A 19006-nucleotide genomic window follows, 5' to 3' on the forward strand; every position below is an offset into this window, starting at 1 on the left:
ATACAAGCAAGTTTTAATTCTGCGTCCTGTTGTCTGGCAAACTTGTGGGGAAGAAAAGAAAGCATCCTTAGCCAAGAGGGGTACAGAGGTGGAGAGCGTCTGCCCCTCCAGGGAGAAAGAGAGAAAGGTGTTGGCGTTACCTCCAGCCATGGGTCCTGGCTGAGTCCCCTTTCATGTAGACAGAGGGGCGACACTCCTGTCATCTGCTCCCGGCAGCACCAACAGCACTAGCATCTGCCGGTGGCAGGTCTGAGGTCTCAGGGTTTTGAGGAAGATGGGCCCTCAGACCCCCTTTTCTGAGAAATGGCCCAATAAGCGGAAAGGACACTGCCCCATAAGAACCCCTATCAACAGAACCTCCAGAACTCCAGCCGAGGTTGGAGGTGGAAAATTAAAATGTGAATCAAATCCAGTCAGGTGAAACCAAATCTGTGTTACCCGACCTTATCTGGAAACTAACTAGGCAAAAACCAGCCTGGATTATTGATGAAGGAAGTCCTGAAAGCCAGAATTTCCCCATAATTATTCAGAGAAAAGAGACATGAGCGATGTGATCAGCCTTTAACTCATTAATAAAGCAGTGACCTCAGTGGTCAAATCAGGGTGGCCAGATGTCATGCCTGGACACGACTCTCTTCCTCAACCCCTTCTATGCTCACCTAACAACTTCCAGATTCACCCAGTGTCTCGGGCATGGTTAGGATGCTTCCTGTCATAAGGGGGATATAAGGATGGGAGGGCTTGAGTAGAGGACATGAAATTTCCCTTTATGAATTCACCTTTCCCTTTAGGAATTAAAATGTTGAATCCAAATAAACACGGGAAGATTGACAGGTTTGCTTTTCCAGGAGTTCAAAGCTGAGGGCAAGCCCCTGACCACGGTGACTTTATCGGGGGAATGCCACCCTCTAATGCCAGCTGGGATGTCTGGGTGACATCCTCCTCCAGCACCAACAGGTAGTATCAAAGGTCTGTTAGATGTCACTTTTGCTTTGTAAATTTGCCAACTAGTGCCACCTCTGGACCTCGCTTTCCTCAGCCGTAAGACACTGGGTTGGCCTTGATGTTCTCAGAACTTTCAGTCTCCATGAAGCTCTTCTTCAAAAATACCATTGACTTTCTTGTTTCTCTCTTTCTCTTTTCTTATTTTTCTTTCACATGTCAAAAAAGCACAGTCTCTTGTCAAACTTAAACCTTGGGGCTTGTTCTTGGGTTTGACATACTAAACAAACGAACTGTTTTCAACTAATTGATCATGTCCTTCAGTCCCCATTGGAGTATGGGTTAGTTACGCATGAGAAAATCTGCCAGTCTTGACAGGCCGACGTCTCTCAGGTAGGTAAGCCACCTGTGATGAAGTGATCCATTGAGAAAGGCTATTTTCTTGCTGCATAAAAACAGGCCTGAAGACAAGACGGTGTGAGCTGTCATACATGGACCTCCTCAAATGCAATTCCGGGGAAGTGACATGTCGCCATCATTCAAGTTAATGTCTATTTGTGCAATGATATTGTTTGAAATAATTGACCAATTCATCAAAAGGGAACAGCAGACTTTGGAGGAGGGGGAGAAGGGGCTTTTTTCAGTACTAATGAAAGAAATGACATTTCTGTTTACCATGTGTCGGCTTTAAATAGTCAACGAACGTTTGTAATGATTTCCAAATTTTGAGATGGGATTCACTTATAAGGACATGCAATTTTTAAGATTTATGGACAGGGTGTTTCTTCCATAAACATTCAGCTTTGATAATTATCAGGAGAACTATTCGTTAAGTTTCAGAAGTTAAACGCGTGATAAATGGAATGCCTCTTATTGGTTGCAATTTTCCAAATGGAAAGAATGCCTATTTCCTTGGAGGTCAACTCAAATAATATTAATAACAATTGTAGAGCTTTTGGGGGCTGCAGGTTGATAGTAAGCCTGAAAGCATAGAATAGTATGATTTTTATATTAAGATCGGTTTCATTCTCAAAGCAGGCACAAACACAATCAGAATGATCTTAGTGTTTCCAGCGACCCTGCCCAGAGAGTCCTGATTGATAACAGCTAATAGGGTCACATATGCCCTCCTACAAGTCAGCATCCCAGCTCCAAAGCAAGCTCTGCTCTCTGCAGCTCAGAAACCCAGCTGAAACCTGGAATCCGAAGAATGTGTTTGCATTGTCCAAGATCTCTCCCATTACCTAGGGGTCCACCCTGGGATTCCATTCTAGTGACTTTACAGAATGCATCTAATTACTCATTAGTTAGTTCCCACGATCTGCTTAAGAACTTGTTTACTTGTTAACAGAGAGGGTGGGGCATCTAGCCTTCGGAGTCAATTGAACCTCAAAAATAAGATAAACTTGTCTGAAGTGTGCACACTGTTCCCGGACAGTTGAGCTAGAGGTAATCAAGAGATCACCGTCGCCCTTCTGATTCTGCAAATAAGCACACGGGGAAGGTCATCGGAAAGTCTGTCTGGGAAACTTGCCTGCGTGGGATTCCATGCACAGCTCCCGACTTGTCCCGAGATGGTGCTTCATGGATGTTTGTGGAATTGAATGAATACAGCTTGGATTTATACCCTTGCCTGTCAGATATCTAGTTCTAAAAAAATAGAGACCTGTGCTTCAGCCATGCAAAGCTATTAAGATGTTTCCTGCTGCGATGTGGGAAAAGATGTCTCTGGCCATAATTATCACCATTTACCAGTCTCAGAGGTCAAGCAAAACTGCAGAAGAACACACACACACACACACACACACACACACACACACACACACACACGTCCAGGTAATCTCATTTGCAGTCATCACAGCTCACACTGAGTTCAAAACATTTCACCCACATTTTATTACCAAGAAAACACCTGAGGGACCACACATCCTCTTGGACCTGGTACAGAAATCCCTGAGCGCAGATGTTGGGTGGTTCATGTAAATGACTCTGATTTCATGGAGGCAGGTTCCAGCGTGGCATCTAAAAACCATCCTGGAAGATATATTCCCCAAATAAACATGGTTTAGTGCCTTTTCAGTCTCTGCGTTTTTAATGCCCCCTGTAGCCGCTGTGCCACGTGTACCAAACAGTAGTTCATTACCACTCAGTAAGGTCCTTGCGCTGCATTTACTAATTTTATACCAAGAGCATGAAACGATGTTGTCTAGGGAACAGGATAAGAGGAGCGGGGTTTAGGAACCCGGAATTTTATTCTGGCTCCGCTGCTAATTCTCCTGTGACCTCAGCCCAGCCCTGCAAATTGTTACTATCTGCAAAGTGAAGATAATGGACAGGCCCTTCCCATCCCACAGGAAAGGCTGGAGATTAATTAGGCAGCTCATTTGAGATTCAAAGTGATGTGAGCCCACAGGAAAAGTGATGGGGAGAACAAAGGCGGGGCTGGCGCTTCATTTTAGCAGACCTGGGGCCACACCAAAGACAGTCCTGGGAATCCATTTGGTGACACACCAGAATTTGTTAATTAACTGGTATTAGGAAGTCATTATGGTTAGCAGGGGTTAATGGAAAGATTGAACTTGCTAAAATGGGCCTATAGAGGTGTAAATCCAGGGCTCCTTTGTTCTGAAGGACTGGGCCCTTAGCATCAAACCTAAGTTGCATGTACCCAAAGCAGGTAGTCTGCAGCAGGCACAATGTTTTTTTTATTTCAGTGAAAAATGAAATCTTCTAATTCTTACTATGCCAGGAACAAAAATTCTTAAAAAAAATGTTTTTAAAGGAAGAGAACAATTAATACGCCTTTCATAGTGCTTTTGGGGAAGAGTTTCATCCAGTATTCACATGGTGGGTGCTGTGTGAACACACACACACACACACACACACACACACACACACACACACACACACACACACACACACACACACACACACACACAGCCAAACAAGAATTCTAGCAAGAAACCAGAATAACATTCCGGGAGGATCCCAGAGGAGTCCTCAGCCTCCCAGGGAAGGAACAAATGGGAAGCACACAGCACAGAATGAAACAGATCTGGAATTTTCAAAGCCCCGGGGCTCAGCTCTGCAGGAGAAGCCCCGGGTGAATGCAAACCGGTCAGAAAGGGATGGAAGGAAATGAAATATTTGTCTTGTTATCAAAGGTGGGCGTCTGAACGTTGTGAGGGCTTTTAGGAGGGAGGGAGGGGCGTTGATCAAGACCCTAAGTACAGCATGACTGGGCTGGGTCCCACCTCGCCCCCCGGGATGGGGGACGGGGGTGGGGGTGGGGGGGCGGCGCCCAGGGGCGGGGGCGGCGCCCAAGGTGTGAAGTTGACCAGATTCGCTTAAAACGCAGCCGCCTCTAACCAGTTCCAACTGGCCTGTTTGAATTTGCTCAGTATAAACCATCAGCATGAATAGCGATATTCACGGGACCCTTTGCACCCAAAGGGCGCCGCCCTTCTGCCTCTGCCCCCCCCCCCGAGAATCCCATTCTTACACATGTGAGGAAAAGGGGGAGAGAGAAGGGCCAGAAGCAGCAACATTAAGCCATGAAGCAGGAGAAGCCCCTGCCGGGAGGTAGAGCAGACGCTGTCTCACCTCTCCCCGGGCCCCTGTACAAGGTTCATAGCTCCTCGCAGAGTATTTGACGAGCTCTCACCGTGGGGACCTCTGGCGCAGAGCGTAGCCGCCTTCCAGGGCGGGCGTGGTGACCTGGCATCCTCAGGGCCGGAGACGCCCACCGTCTCCCACGGGGACATCTCTGGGAGCGGGGACCCCAGGCCCTACCATCCTCGCAGAGGGAACCCCTGACTCTCCCCCAGAGGGCTCTCTGCAGAGGAAAGACCCCCGTCTCAGGGTGAGCTACCCCCGCGGGGGAGCACAGAGGGCGCTTATTTGGTTTGTCTCTGGTCTTGTAACCTCCCCGTCTGGGCGGGCAGGGGGCGAGGGAGGCCTTGCCAACACCTCTGGGAGCCTTTGGGTCTCTGGGCCCGGAGCCCCCCGGGGTGGGTAGGGGGAGATGCCTGCGGGAAAGTAGACCTTCCCGGGGAGGCTGGAAGCCGCATGTAAAGGCCCCCTCCCTCCTTCCAGCTCAGGCACAGCGGACACTAAGATGTGAATACTTAAGAAAGGAAGTCTCTAAAGAAGGAAGGGGGGGAAGGGGGAGAGGGTCAGGGGTGCAAGAGTGGACACAGGGGTCGTCCACCCTTTGACAAGCGCCGGGTCTCTCAGTGTGTCTGGGAGCTGCGCCCCTGTCCCCGCCGCCAACCCCCAGCCTCCTCCCCTCGGCCCCCGGCCTCTTCCCACCCTTCTCTGCTCTGCTCTGCTCCCCCACTGCCCACAACTCTGCTTCCTGATCCACACGGTGGATGAAGGAAAATGGAAATTCTCCCACCACCAAACCTGTGATGGGGTTCAGGACGCGCTTCCTCCAAAATCCGGCACCTTGACATACAGGATATCGGAGGCTGAAGGAGTTTGAGGTCAGGGCACTAGCAGGGAGTTGCTCTGACCTCCTTCTTTCCCCGAAACAGGTCAAAACCCTCCTGTGAGGGGAGCCCTCCCTGTTCCTCAAGGGAAAAAACGTGCTTAGCCCATAAGACAAAGGGACTCCGGGAAGAACCCCACAAACAGGCTGCACGCACGTCCCTCCTATTCCTGCCCTTTCATCTTCCTCCACGACCCTCGCTCTCTGTGGAACCCAGCGGAGAAACACTCAGCTCTGCTCCTTCTCGCCCTCCCTGTCTCACGAAGGCTCCCGTGTCACATAAAGCTTATATTCAGTGCATGTGTGTGCTTCTCTCCTGTTCATCTGTCTGTGTTGGTTTCATGTTCAGACCCAGCCAGAGACCTTAAGAGAGCCCGTCCCCCCATACCCTACTCTTCACATGAAATGTGACTTTCTGGGCCCTCTGACTCCGCAGGAAGGTGGGTGCTGGGCCAGCCGCCTGTTCCCAACGCCCGCCCTGCTCCTTGTAGAGAGATGGCAGCGTCAATGTGCCGCTAAGAGTCCTTGACAGGCTAACTGCGTCCCCCAGAGACAGTCTGCACCGTGCACTTGGCTTCTGAGATTCTTCAGGACCCAGCTCTGTCCTGCCTACTCAGAAGTGTTTTCCATCATTTTCCAAAGGGCCCTGGGGCCAGGCGGCCTGCTGGTTTTCCTGTGGTGGCCCCATGATGACACGGTCCACGTGTCCCTCAGCTGCGGTTGGCCTTTCCCGAGTGAGTCAGACCCACTAAATCCTCCCAGAAGGCCTTTGCTGACCTTCCTAAGACTCGTGGAAGTTCCTTGGCTGGGATTTCTGGGCCATTTATATGGTCCTCTCACTGTCTTTCCTGATCGTTTCCGGAGAAGACCCTGCCCATCACCCTCTTTACTGTTACATTGCTTTATTTGTCGTCATAGCATTCTTATTGCCCAAATTAATTGCATGGTCATTTGTTGAATGGTTTGTCCATCTGCCCGGCAATAGATACATCCCATGATGGCCTGGACCTCGTCTGTCTTATAAACAAGATGTGTCCCCACCATAGAGGACCGGGCGTGAAGCACAACAACAAAACCACAATCACAGGCATCCCAGGGCACTGGTCCAAGGGCTTTACCTACGCCAGCGGATTTAACCCTCGCAGCAATCTGACGAGGTCAGTGAAGTTATTACCCATGGACAGCGGGTAAAAACACATGCCGGGACGCACACTACTCGCGTGCAGCCGAGCCTAGGCTCAAACACAGAGACTTGGGTCCAGAGCCCACGCTTTTAACTGACAGACGCTGCATCATAAAGGCTTAAGAATTACTTGTGAATGGATGATTCAGTGAATTGTTTCCGTCCCCTGTAAGCTCCTGGTGACGTGGAAACATGCGGCGTGCTTCTCTCTCCCTCTCTTCTCACACACACCTCAGACCCAGGCAGGTAAGGGGGCCCTTAATTAAATGCCGTGCCCTTGGCTGACTGATTCCACAGATTCCATCCTGGACCCCGAGGATGCTCTCACCTGTCCAAAAGCACACCTGAGAAAACTCTTCAGTGACCCTCCAGTCTCCATTCTGTACATCAGGAAAATCTGAGAACCACCTTTCAGAAAGAACTTTAAAAACAAAAATGTTGCCCATTAGTAAGGATTTCTCTAGGGCACGCGACTTGGAGAAGCATGATGGCAACTGCAGGGCTTGGAGGCCAAGTGGCCTCGGTCCCAGTGCCCAGGACTCGCTAAGTGGCCCTGAAAAGACTTGGAGTCACATGCACACCAGGTCTTTCTCTGAACTTTTGATACCATTAGGTACCTCCTTCTAATGTCGCTGTGCCTTGAACACAGTAAGTACTAATACACATTAAAAATCGTAATCATCAATTATCATGAATGGTTCAATGCCGCTCAGATGAGAGGACATTAGACAAGTAGTTATAAGAAATAATGTCTCAGGACTCTTTAACTCTAAGATTTTACGATTATTTTTACCCACAATGTTAAATGAAATTCATTTATTCATTCCACCAACATTTACTGAGTGCCTGGGATGAGAAGGGGTGACCTATAGGGATAGGTCTTAGTCATCATTCCTCTTTTATTGTTATTTGGATACCAGGAAAACGCCACTAACATCCCTAGGAGAGAGGAAAAGGGGCTGCCAGTCATATGGGGGCAGAACTGAGGGAGACAGACATCCAGAAACAAAAGGCAAAGTGATAAAGGAAACGGCTATTCAAATTAGGAAAGGATTCTCTGAATTTAGTAAGCTTATCCACAACCATTTCAGAAGGAAAGTGGCCCTGATCTTGCAAAGGATGTAATTGATAGAACGTATGGTAGAAACCTTTCAGGGCTTCATTCATTTGAGGCGATGAGACGGAATGGCATGAGGCTTTGAGGATGTAATGAAGATGGTGGTGGTTTCATCCCAGCTTGGAATAACGCCCTAACCACGAACCAGCCCTTCCTGTGAAGGTCACCGTATAAAATACACGACGGCCAGTTACGACTGAATTTCAGGTACACAACAGGTAACTTTTTGGTATAAGTATGTCCCAGGTATTGCATGTGGTATACTTATACTAAAAATGTATTTCTTGTACATCTGAAATTCGAATTGAACTGGGGCTTCCTGTGTTTGAATTTGCTAACTCTGGTTTGGCCACACTTTTCAGGATGTCTACCTTAAGTCTTTAAAAGTGAAACAAGAAACGGCAGATCGCAGGATGGTAGGTACATGAGTCAGGTTTCTCCAGAGACACAGGACCAATAGATGGTTCTGGAGAACATGACATTATTATTAACACTGAGACGTTAAGAGCTTTTGGAGCAAAGACAAAATCAGCAGGGGTCCTGGCAGGCTGGAGACCCAGGGGATTATGGACGTGCAGTTTGAGTCCAAAGGCCTCTCCTGGCAGAATTCCCTCCTTCTCTGGAGAAGTCACTCTTTTCTCTATCCAGACCTTCAACTGATTAGATGAGGCCCACCAACATGATGGAGGGTAGTCTTCTTTACTCAAAGTGTACTTTGATACACATGCTAATCTCATCTTAAAAATACCTTCTCAGAAACCTCTAGACTAATACTGAACCAAAGATCTGGCCACTCTGGTAGACACACAGAATGAACTGTCACCTCAGGAAACGCAGCTGACTGGGGCACTGTGTTTGAAAACCTGGTGGATTTGGAGCAATTCACTACACATGCATATGGGAATCTCATCCCAGAATTATGTGTTGAGTCATAAAGCAAAGCAGCAAACGTACGCACTGACTGCTACAGTCCGCAGAGTTCCGGGCGTGTGCTTCGCTCACAGGGAAATTGTCTTCTTTTTTAAAGAACTGGTTGCCTAGAGATGTTTTGTTTTGCTTTGCTTTTTCCTTCTATCTTTTCTCTTAAAACAACACTGATCCTCTGATGAAGAAAGGGAAGCTCACTCTTTGTTTTCTCTCCTGCCCCCAACAGAACAGCTGTGAGAGGAATCGTGAATTTGAAAGGGCGGAGCTCTCTGAAGCCCATCAGATCTGAAGTCTCTAGAGATCACTGCAGACAAAACAAGTCTTCACAGCCAACTCTTACTCATTTGGTCACATAGGGCCTTGCGTGGCCTCCCGTTCAAAGGCTAAATTTAGGGGAACAACTCTGGCCAAGACTGAAGACGAAGGCTCACAAGGGCAGCCGATGTCCAAGTGGATCTCCACTTGGTGATTCACGGCAAGAGGCTTCACGTGGAAAGCATCCAAATTACTAGGGGTTTAAAGATTCAAAATCTGAGGAGACTCTCAGCGAAGAAACCAGAGGACCTTTCTGTGGTTTCCTTGTCCCCTTGAGGCAGGCGGGCTGGCCGTGAATTCCTGGTACCCAGTGCCCTGCGGCCTCCTCCCCATCCTCCAACTTCACGCACTTGGCTCACAGCCTCTGCAAGGCTTCCTAGGAATCTGCCCATCACCAAACACACAGATTCTGTAGAATAGAATCATCACCCAAAAAGGAATTCCCTTCTTCTGAATTGTCTCTTCCGTGAGGGACCCAGGAATATGAGCAGTTAGCTCCGAGAACTTCTGCCCACCCCGGGTTTTCTTTCATTTGCCTTCTTTGGAGATTGAGGAAAACACTTTCCCTTAGATTCCAGAGGGAGACAAAGGGCCGTATTTCCCTGAGCCGCACGAGGGAAATGGGTGAGTCTGAACTCTGATGAGAGCTGGGTGAGATCTGCTTCTTCCCAAATCACCCACTTGAGGACCTTTCCCCAGTCAGATCTCTTTTCTTGTCTTACTTAATCCGAGAGACAATTTCATGATGCTCTTCACTCCATTCTCACTCCAGCCACAGACCCACATAAGCATAACAGAGAGCGTCACTGTAGGAAGGGTTTTGTTCTTATTTACTGAGCAACCATCATGTGCCAGATACTGTTTTAAGGAATTTACACATATTCACTTATTTAATCCTAACAACAACCCTATGAGGTAGGCACTACAGATGGCATCTGGCTTCAGAGCTCACTCTGTCTCTCACGGAAAATCAATTTTTGGACGTTTCATAATAATAACAACTGACATACCAAAAGCTCTATAAAGCCTTGAAAAGTATTTTCACGGAACTCATCCTATTTCCCCTTTGTTACTGCCTGTGAGATAAAGCATCCCTTTTCTTACCGTCCTCATCATCTCCATTGGAAGAGGGAGGATATCAGACTGGGAGGGGTTGCAGGATTAGCCTGGCCTCACCTGGATTTGCAGATAAGCTGTCCGGCTGGGTACCAGGTACTCCGTCTGCCTGGATCCAGTTCCCCCCGCTTGCACGCAGCCAATGCTGTGTCAGAAACCCAGTCCCTGGCCGAGCCTCAAAGTCTTCCCGGACTCAACCAAGCCAAAAAGAAATTCATGATCTTCCCTCCACAAACCATCACTCTCAATTCTCCCCGCCTTGTCGTGATGTGATGGCCATCTGTCTTCTGGTCTCCCTGTTTCAAAACCTAAAAATCATCTTCAAAAATCTCTCTCCTTCTTCCTCTCACATCCAGTGTGTCCTTTGAAACACGTGTGTCCAGTTGGTGAAACAGGCTAATCCTGCACCACGCTGTGCTGTGATCAAGGGACATGACCATGGGGGGAAAAAGATGGGGAAGGTTTTATAATCCTACAGAAGACGTGAAACTGGAACATAGATCATTATCATTCAAGATAAGCAATGACAGGGGCTCAAGACAGGAAGATGAAACAGCTCCTTACCTATCAGATGAGGGGCCTCAGGAGACGACTTCCTCACCTCCAAGTGGCCAAGACAGAGAAGTGAGGCATCACTGGAGCTGAGACTTAAATGACTCAGAACCTAAAACACAAGGGCAGGGCTGGTGCTCAGAAGTCATTGTCAAAGTCGGGAGTAACGAATACCATCTTTTGGCTGATTTTTAGGCGAGAATGAAAGAGATCTAAGAAACTAGATCATGAAATTAAAATTTCTTTGAAATTCCTTTCTTCTTCCTCTGGCTGCGCTATGAGCCCCTTGTTTCAGGCTTTTCTCACGTGCTGATGGCAGTAATTCCACGGCCTCCCTGTCAGTCACCAACTCTCCCGGCTCTCCTCCTTGCGCAGGATGCCGCAGGTGATGTTGGTGCCATTCCTTCCATCAAGGGCATCCATAATTTATTATCTGCTAGTAGAGACCCTGGCACTCACGCTCCTCCTTCTCTCTTGTTACACAGAAGACCTGTCCCACTGAATTGAAAGCCTCCTCGTTCCCTGGTGCTTTGGATCCCATTTCATCTCACCTCCTTAGTAACCAAAGAGTGTGATGACGGATAAACAGTTCTCTCCTGTGTATTCAGGTCTCCCTCCTTGCTCCTGGGCCCGTCGCATCATCATTTATATATTCCCAAGGCTTTCTCATTAAAAAAAAATCCTCCCAGAGCAAAATGGCCCAGTTACCATTCCTTCAGTCCTCACCGGAACTTCTCCCCTCATAGCATCCTGTTTCAACCCCATCACTCCCGTGACCCTCTCCCTGCTCACACCCATTACATCTCCCCACCTTTTCTTTATTTCTCTGTAGTCTTTTCTCAATAATTTTGATGTCTGTGGAAACTTAGGGGGAACAGAGTGGACTTCTTTCGGTGATGACAACCCTGGAAGAAGCTGGTCTTGAAGACAGACTAGGTTTAGATGTATTTGAAGGTGCAGAAGGAGGACCACTGGGTCAGAAGAGCCCTCCGTGGTCCTGTCATCTTTCAATTTAAATACCCTCTTCCCCCTCTACCTGGGATTACCATGGGGTGATCTTCTTGTGGGGCTATTTGGTTATAAACCTCTGGTCATAGGAATCAAAATTCAAATGTCAGCCAACTTTTGGCCCAGGAACTGCACTGGCCGAAATTGATCCAAATAAATAAGAGGACAAATGCATATATATGTGTGTGAGAATGTTCACAACATTGCTTTTAAATAAGAGATATCAGAAACCGAATTGACCATCAGTAGAGGCATTATTAATTGAAATATTGTAGATACTTACAAGGTGTGTTCTTTAAGAATGATAAAACAGATTTACATTTATTGGCATGGCAACATTTATAAGGCAGATTTTTAAAAAATTATAACCTTTTAAAAATTATACATACAAACATGCAAACACGGAGAAAATTCTGGAAACAAATATCAAGCAGTGATATTAGCTAGCAGTGGCTTTCCCTAAGAGATTACTAGTGATTTTTTTCCTTCTTTATAATTTATAGTATTGTTATTTTTTTTCACAATGGTCATGTTATCACTTATATGATAAAATAAACTCTTTTAATCTTGGGAAATTTAGGGTCTGTCCTTACCATGCCGTCCCTGTTTTTAAGTTATCAGCCCAGTTTTGTGTGGCTTGGAGAGAGCCTCAGGTCTCAAAGCAGTGGTCCATCTCTGCTACGCTGGTCATCCTACTCTTTGCTGTTAATTTGTCCTAAAGGAAGGGAGAGGAGAGAAAGATGAAGAGTGAAGGAAAAAGGGGAAGAGAAAGTGGGCAAGCAAGGAAGCAATCTGCTGGTAAGATTCAGCCCAGTCTGTCTTTCCAATTGTTTGAATTCACACTGCTGATCTGTGTCACCAACAGCACGTGTGTAAATTCACATTGCAGCATATTATGAAACAGTCTATACGAAAACCCTGAGGAATAGTCTGTGGATGACAAACGCCAGTGACTGCTGTTGTTTTCCCGTGACCAGAGGTGATAGACAGATGGTTCCCTCAATCCATCCAACTTAAGACCCGGGTCATTCCAAATACAACTGGTCATTGCCGTTTCAATAAGACACAACTTTGTGTGGTACTCTTCCTTATCTAAGTGGAAGGCAGTGATGGATTTCTAGTAGATTTTTCGTAGTTTTTGGAAAATCTATTCTGGATGGGTTTCTGTGTTTGCGTGGTTTTTGAGGTTATCACTCAGAGAAGATCAATCCAAATAGAAAAGCCCGGTAGGTTCTAATACGTAGGACTTTTTTCTGAGATTCTGCCCGTTTCTGTGTCACACTGCCGATCAGCCACTGAGGGCCCCCGAGGACACCCGTGTCCCAGAGAAAAACCATTCTGCCCCCAAAGCTACGACAGTTGAAAGAGGAGAATCCACTGTCTAGCTAAATTCCAGCATGTAATAACGATGACGCCACCCTGAGACGAAGGCCAGGTCTCTAATAAAAGTGAGCTAGCCTCTATCTCTGAGCTATTTTCAGCCCTGCCTCTCCTGCACATTTGGCTGTTTGTTTATTTTTGTTAGAAAGACAGACTTGTTCTTTTGCCAGGAAACCCTCTAATATCCTGCCACCGGCATCTGCACAGAATAGAACACTCTGGAGGATCCAATGGAAAAAAACCCAGAAACCTTCCCTCTGAAAGGGGTGAGGAAGATAGTAGTGTTTCTGTTTGAAGCAACAGAAGGTGTAAGAGAAAGTGCCAACTCGGCCGCACCAAGGAGCTATTGTGAGGGGCTGGTCCGGGAACAAGGGTGAAGGGGACCCAAGGTGACTGTGCATTCCCGCGCCCTCGGCATCTGCCAGGCAGAACACAGCGCCTTTCTGCTGGTGTTCAATATGCTCCTTGTGTCCAAGAGCCTCAAAGGGCACTTTCAAATGTGGTCCACTTATTTATACTTTGTCTCCTGCATCAGATTGTAAAGTCTACGAAACAGAGAATGTCTAATAGACTCACCCGTACAGACGCGGTGTTTGCCCCACAGTAGATCCTAAACAGATCGTTGAAGAAAGGAGGAAAGGAAAGAAGAAGGGATGGAGGGAGGGAGGGATGGGGGGAAGGGAGGAATTTGTGCCTTTGACCGATGATGCTTCCAACACCCCTCGCACCGGCCTGATTCCTGTTCCAACGCCTCCTGCCGTTCCAGGCAGTGCCCAGCAGTGGGCGGGGCAGAGAGGAGGACGGTGCTCATCAGCTCATCGGATTCACAACAGATTAAAATTGACGTCACAGTAAAAAAAAAAAAAAAAAGAACGTTAGTAAGTTAGTGTCGACATGCTTATAAATAAGTACTTTATATGAATTAGTTTTATAAAAAGGAAGTTTTTGAATGCATTCTGAGAGTTATTTTTGTCACTAAGTCCTCTAAGCACGTGGGACCCACACCAGCAAGGAGACACTAGCACAGAATCATCAGCGTGTTGTCAGGTGGTGTGTTCAACAGGAGGGGCGGAGAATCTATTCTCCTATTACCTAATAGGAGAGTTTCTCCTATTTCACCTCATTTTCCATTTAGTTACCACTCCAAGGAGGCGTGCAGGGTAGTGGTGACAGTGTATATGGTTTCTCATATCACCCATCTTTCTTCTGCCAGGGTATTAAATTGGCTTCTTGCTACACCTGGGCCTGTCTTTATTCATTCGTTCATTGAGTCATTGCATGACTTAGCTACAAAACAGGTAATGAACTCACAAGGTGCCAAAATCCCAAAAGGAAAACATTTTGATTTCTCCTTTGTGTCCCAGACAGCAAGTTCTCATGCCCACAAAAACAACGGTCTTCAGCTTTTTGCCTCTTCCTGTGCTACCAGATTCGCTTTTCAGGGCCCCCTGGGAACCTGAGTGGCCATGCCTGGATGGCAAGTGCCTCACTGTAAACGCCTCAATGCCTCTGCCCCCACTACGGACACCCCAAACTTACGCCACGCCTTCCATAGCTCCCACTCGTGTTTTTTTCATCCTTTGTGGGTGTAATAAGTAGAAAGCAATACACTAAAGATTAAACTATGTTGCGTGAGACTACAACTTCTATAGGTAGAATTTTGTTGTAAAATCAACTTTAATCAGTTTTTATGATTGGAAAGCGCTTGTTAAGACAACATGCCAGCCCTGAAACAACCTCTAGGTTGGCATCGGCCATGAAGTGTACCAGAATATGCGGCCCAAAATCTGCCTGTTTGGCTCACGGAGTAGTTGAACTAAAGGCAATTGAACTGAGCCCCAGCAGACACAGGAAAGGCTCTTCACCTCCCACTAACTGCCTGAAAATAGAGGATAAAATTCCCTTTTTGTCAAGGAAATTCCCATTGGTAAAGATGTCTTCCTACCAGGAAGGGAGCTACGCCAGACACGCATCTCATCACTGGAGAGACTCTCATCTACATGACAAGACACTCCTCACTTACCAGACGTGTTCTCCCCTCACCTTCCCATGACCTGTCTCCCCATCTTGGAAGTTCAAAACCCCCTTTCTTTCCTTTGACTTGAAGTGTGTATAGGCCTCCATCACCCGGCTGCCTTCTTGAGGCTCATTTCTTTGTAAAACTCCCCTGCATACGTCCTTAAGGTCATTTTTGTAGTAAAGTACCTATCTTCCGTTTCCTGGAATTTATGTTGGATAAACTTAATATCATAAGCCAAGCGAAGAGGCAAGATAGTGGGTTCCTGAACTCTCTTCTTTGCCCAGGAATGGGGTGAGTTAGGCCAGGGGCTGCGGGAAAAATGTGCTGAGTCAGGAAATACTCTAAGAGTCCCCCAGCTGCAGTCCCACCGTTACATTCAAGCAAGTGGAGTTCTGCCGTAAGTCCCACACTTTAAACACACACACACACACACACACTACACACAAAGTTATTTAAGAGCACATGGGTATCTCAGTCACTCAAACCCAATGTTCTGTGTTGACAACCACACCTTAAGCATCGTTCGCATGACAGAGGCCCATCAGACCCAAAGCAACGTGTCTCCACATCTCTTTCCCTTTGTCCTTAAAGCAAGAAGCTACTGTGTCCAACTGCGAAGATTTTGGGATGAGCCATTGTCCTGTGAGAGACAGACAGGCTCTGCTTACAGGGGCAGAGGGATTTACATGGCCCCTTGGTAAGAGGAAAGACAAATCAGCTAAGAGACACTCAACCTGTGTGGCCGAGTTCCTTTCCCGGGAGGGCTGACCATCTGTCCTCACGCCCTGCCCAGCCATTTCGTGGGTCTGAAGGTCCTAGAAACCAGTCCGCACTCACCATAGTTGCAGAGGAGTAGTTTGCAATACCAAAAATTCAAACTACTAATCAATTGTTGTGTTATGTGCTTGTATTTTATTACTCATTTAAATATCAAATATCACTGTTGTGAGAACACCCATTCACAATAATAATTAAATTACCTCATCTTTGATAGCTTGCTGACATTCCATCCTTAGCGTCATGGATTTGCATAGTTGTTTATTTCATTGGTGTGTAGGGTTTTTTTTCACATATGGGGAAAAAAACTCAAAAAATCAATAAAGTTTCAATTATAATTATCCATAGAAGCTTTCAATATATATTATTTCATTTACTCGCATGGTAGCCAAAAAGCAAATTACATGTGGAGTACAATTACGCATTCTGTGAAATGCATTAACTTTTTTTTTTATATTGGAGTTGGTTAACAATGTTGTGTGTGTTTCAGGTATACAGCAAAGTGATTCAGTTATACGTATACATGTATCTAGGGAAGCGGGGGGAATAGAGCATTTTTTATTCAATGTAATTTTGGAGCATAACTTAACAATATTGAGACATACCGGACGTGTGTTCCCCGCTGGTATTTTGCCCTGGACCAGCAGAACCAATCCCTGAGGTCCCTGATGTTCATCAGGGAGGCTTTCCCACCCCTCTGCGTACAGTTTTTACCGCTAGAATGTCTTAATTTGGTCTTACCATTAAGATAGTTGTTGATGATGACTTCATTACCTTCCCCCAAGATTATTGCGGGAGATCCCTGAAATTTAAACAGCCTTCCAAGAGCTAAAGCAGAGCCATAAGCAGATGACCATGCCACCAGGTGCAGCTGGCATGTACAGGAAGTTTGGCTCTCTCCTTACGGAGAGATAAGTACTTGCGGAGTACTTTTTTGGGTAAATTTGTAAATATCAGTAAGTACTGATATTTACAAAGTGGGAATTTTCACACCAGTCCTCAAAAACTAGATCTGAAAGCCCTCTCCACGGCAGTGACTCGCAGCAGCCAGGTCCCCCGGCCTCTGCTGGACGCCAGAAAGCCATAAGTCAAGGACTCCACTGCTCCTCGTCCCAAGATGGAAGCAGCTGCCCTGCATCCTGCCTCCTTTGCTGTTCACCAAAGGCCAGGCCCGCCCTCTCAGAGGCTCCAGTGCCTCTGACCGGGGACATTGGAGCGTGTTGTCACAGATGAGGGCTTTCTCAGAGGAGGAAAAAGCTGGGGGGGGAGTGGTTGTAGAGTGGCCTGGTCTCCATGCCTGGGATCCCTCCAGCTGGAATTCTGGGATTCCTGGAGTTTACAATTTACACGCACAGTCGTCTGCACACTTGCCGAAGTGTGGACGGATCCCAGTAAGGCTCATCAAGCTGACACAAAAGTGGATTCACAACCAAATTTGTTTGTGAAACCTGAATTTAGTTTCCACTAGTTCAGTGTTCACTCCAGCAACAGGAATAAAATACCAGAGGAAAAAATGGGAGAAAAATGAAATGCTTGCACTGAAGTATTATGACAAGACCTAGCTGACAGGATCTCAACACCGAACCACACTTAGAAACAAGCTCCTTGGTTTCCTCCTATAACCTGTGTGAACTTTTGGGTTTTATTCATTTCCAGTTAACCTTCAAGTCATCCTTGGATTCTGTATTTCGAAAGCCCAAAAGCATTTATTCCTCTCACTGGCAAAACCCATCCCAGCTATTGAGTGCAGGCTTCTGAGATCCGGCGTAAGCAGAAATTCTGTTTGCTTGCTTGCATCTGGGAAAGGAATCAGAACCTCTGTCAGAGGCGATTGCTCTTATTAGTGGATGTGACTTTCAGCCTGGCCTCTGGGGTATTTATCACTAAGGCGACTGCGATTGAAGTGCGGGGGAATCAAAGATTCGTTTTTTTCTTTAATGAAAGAAGTGAAAATTTTATTTGAGCCAAATTTGAGGATAACCCGGGAAGAGCCTCTGAGAAAGCTCTGAGAACTCTTTCCTACTTCTTACTTTCAAAGATTCTTATTCTAGCAATAGAAATGAAGAAGAAAACAAAACAAAATACTTCACTGTCATTTTGATGACAAAGAGAAGAGGGGCTTGGGGCTGAAGTTGCCACACAGGACGATTGGATGTGACTTTGGAAACCATGTCATCAGACCAATGTTAAATTAGCAATGTGACTTTACTGCTGTCAAGAGTTAGCAGAGGTCAGGAAATTGCCATCTGTACGTCCAACCAAGCCTGTTTTTCCAAATAAATTTTTAAAAATGCAGCTCTACTTCCCCGTTCACCTACTGCCTGTACCTGCTTTTGCTAATGGCACAGCTGAGTCATTGTGACAGAAACCTCATAAACTCCCAAAGACTGGCCCTTTACAGAAAAATTTTGCAAGACTAAAATTCCAATTGATTTGAAATAATTGATTGTGGGGCAGTACCCTTGTCGTCAAGAACAAGCGTGTGCATTGGAGGAAGATGGACCTGATTTAAAATCTGATTCGTGTATTCATCCAACAAATATCAGTGCAATGTCCACTCTGTGTCAGGTCCTAATCCAGGTATGACAGTGTAAACAAGGCAGGATGCTCCACTCTCGTGGACCTTACATTCTAGGTGTACCATCAATCAATAGCAGAAACTAGGGGGAAATTATTTGTCTGAGGGTCAGATGCCTTAGTAGTAGCAGTGGCCTACACTAAGTACCTCATTTGTAGAGTTACTAAGAGGATCACAAGAGAAAATTTATGAAATAACACAGTGCCTGGCACAAAGAAATAGCTCTATAACTATTTATTATGATGATCTTACTCTCAATAAATAGATGGATGAAAGATTACTTTTATTATTTCAAGGGCAACTCATTCAATAGATCATGTAATTTAGGGTCATGCTGCATGCCAGCCAACTGCGTTGCACAGATGGGTCTTAGGAAGTGAAGTAGGTGGTGTTAGGGCCAGCCTATGGAGACTTGGATAGTTACGCTAAGAGGTTTGGATTTCATAGATGAGGGCTCGGTGCAGAATTTGAGGAAAACTGTTAAGATGGTGTGATGATAATCAGGTCTATGGTTTAGTTTGAGTACATGTTTGGGTGATGGGGTTGATTTGATCATCCTAATCGTATAGGACGTGTAACTCATCTTTACAAAGGTGACC

Source organism: Balaenoptera musculus, chromosome 18, assembly GCF_009873245.2.
Source record: "Balaenoptera musculus isolate JJ_BM4_2016_0621 chromosome 18, mBalMus1.pri.v3, whole genome shotgun sequence".
NCBI classification, from domain to species: domain Eukaryota; kingdom Metazoa; phylum Chordata; class Mammalia; order Artiodactyla; family Balaenopteridae; genus Balaenoptera; species Balaenoptera musculus.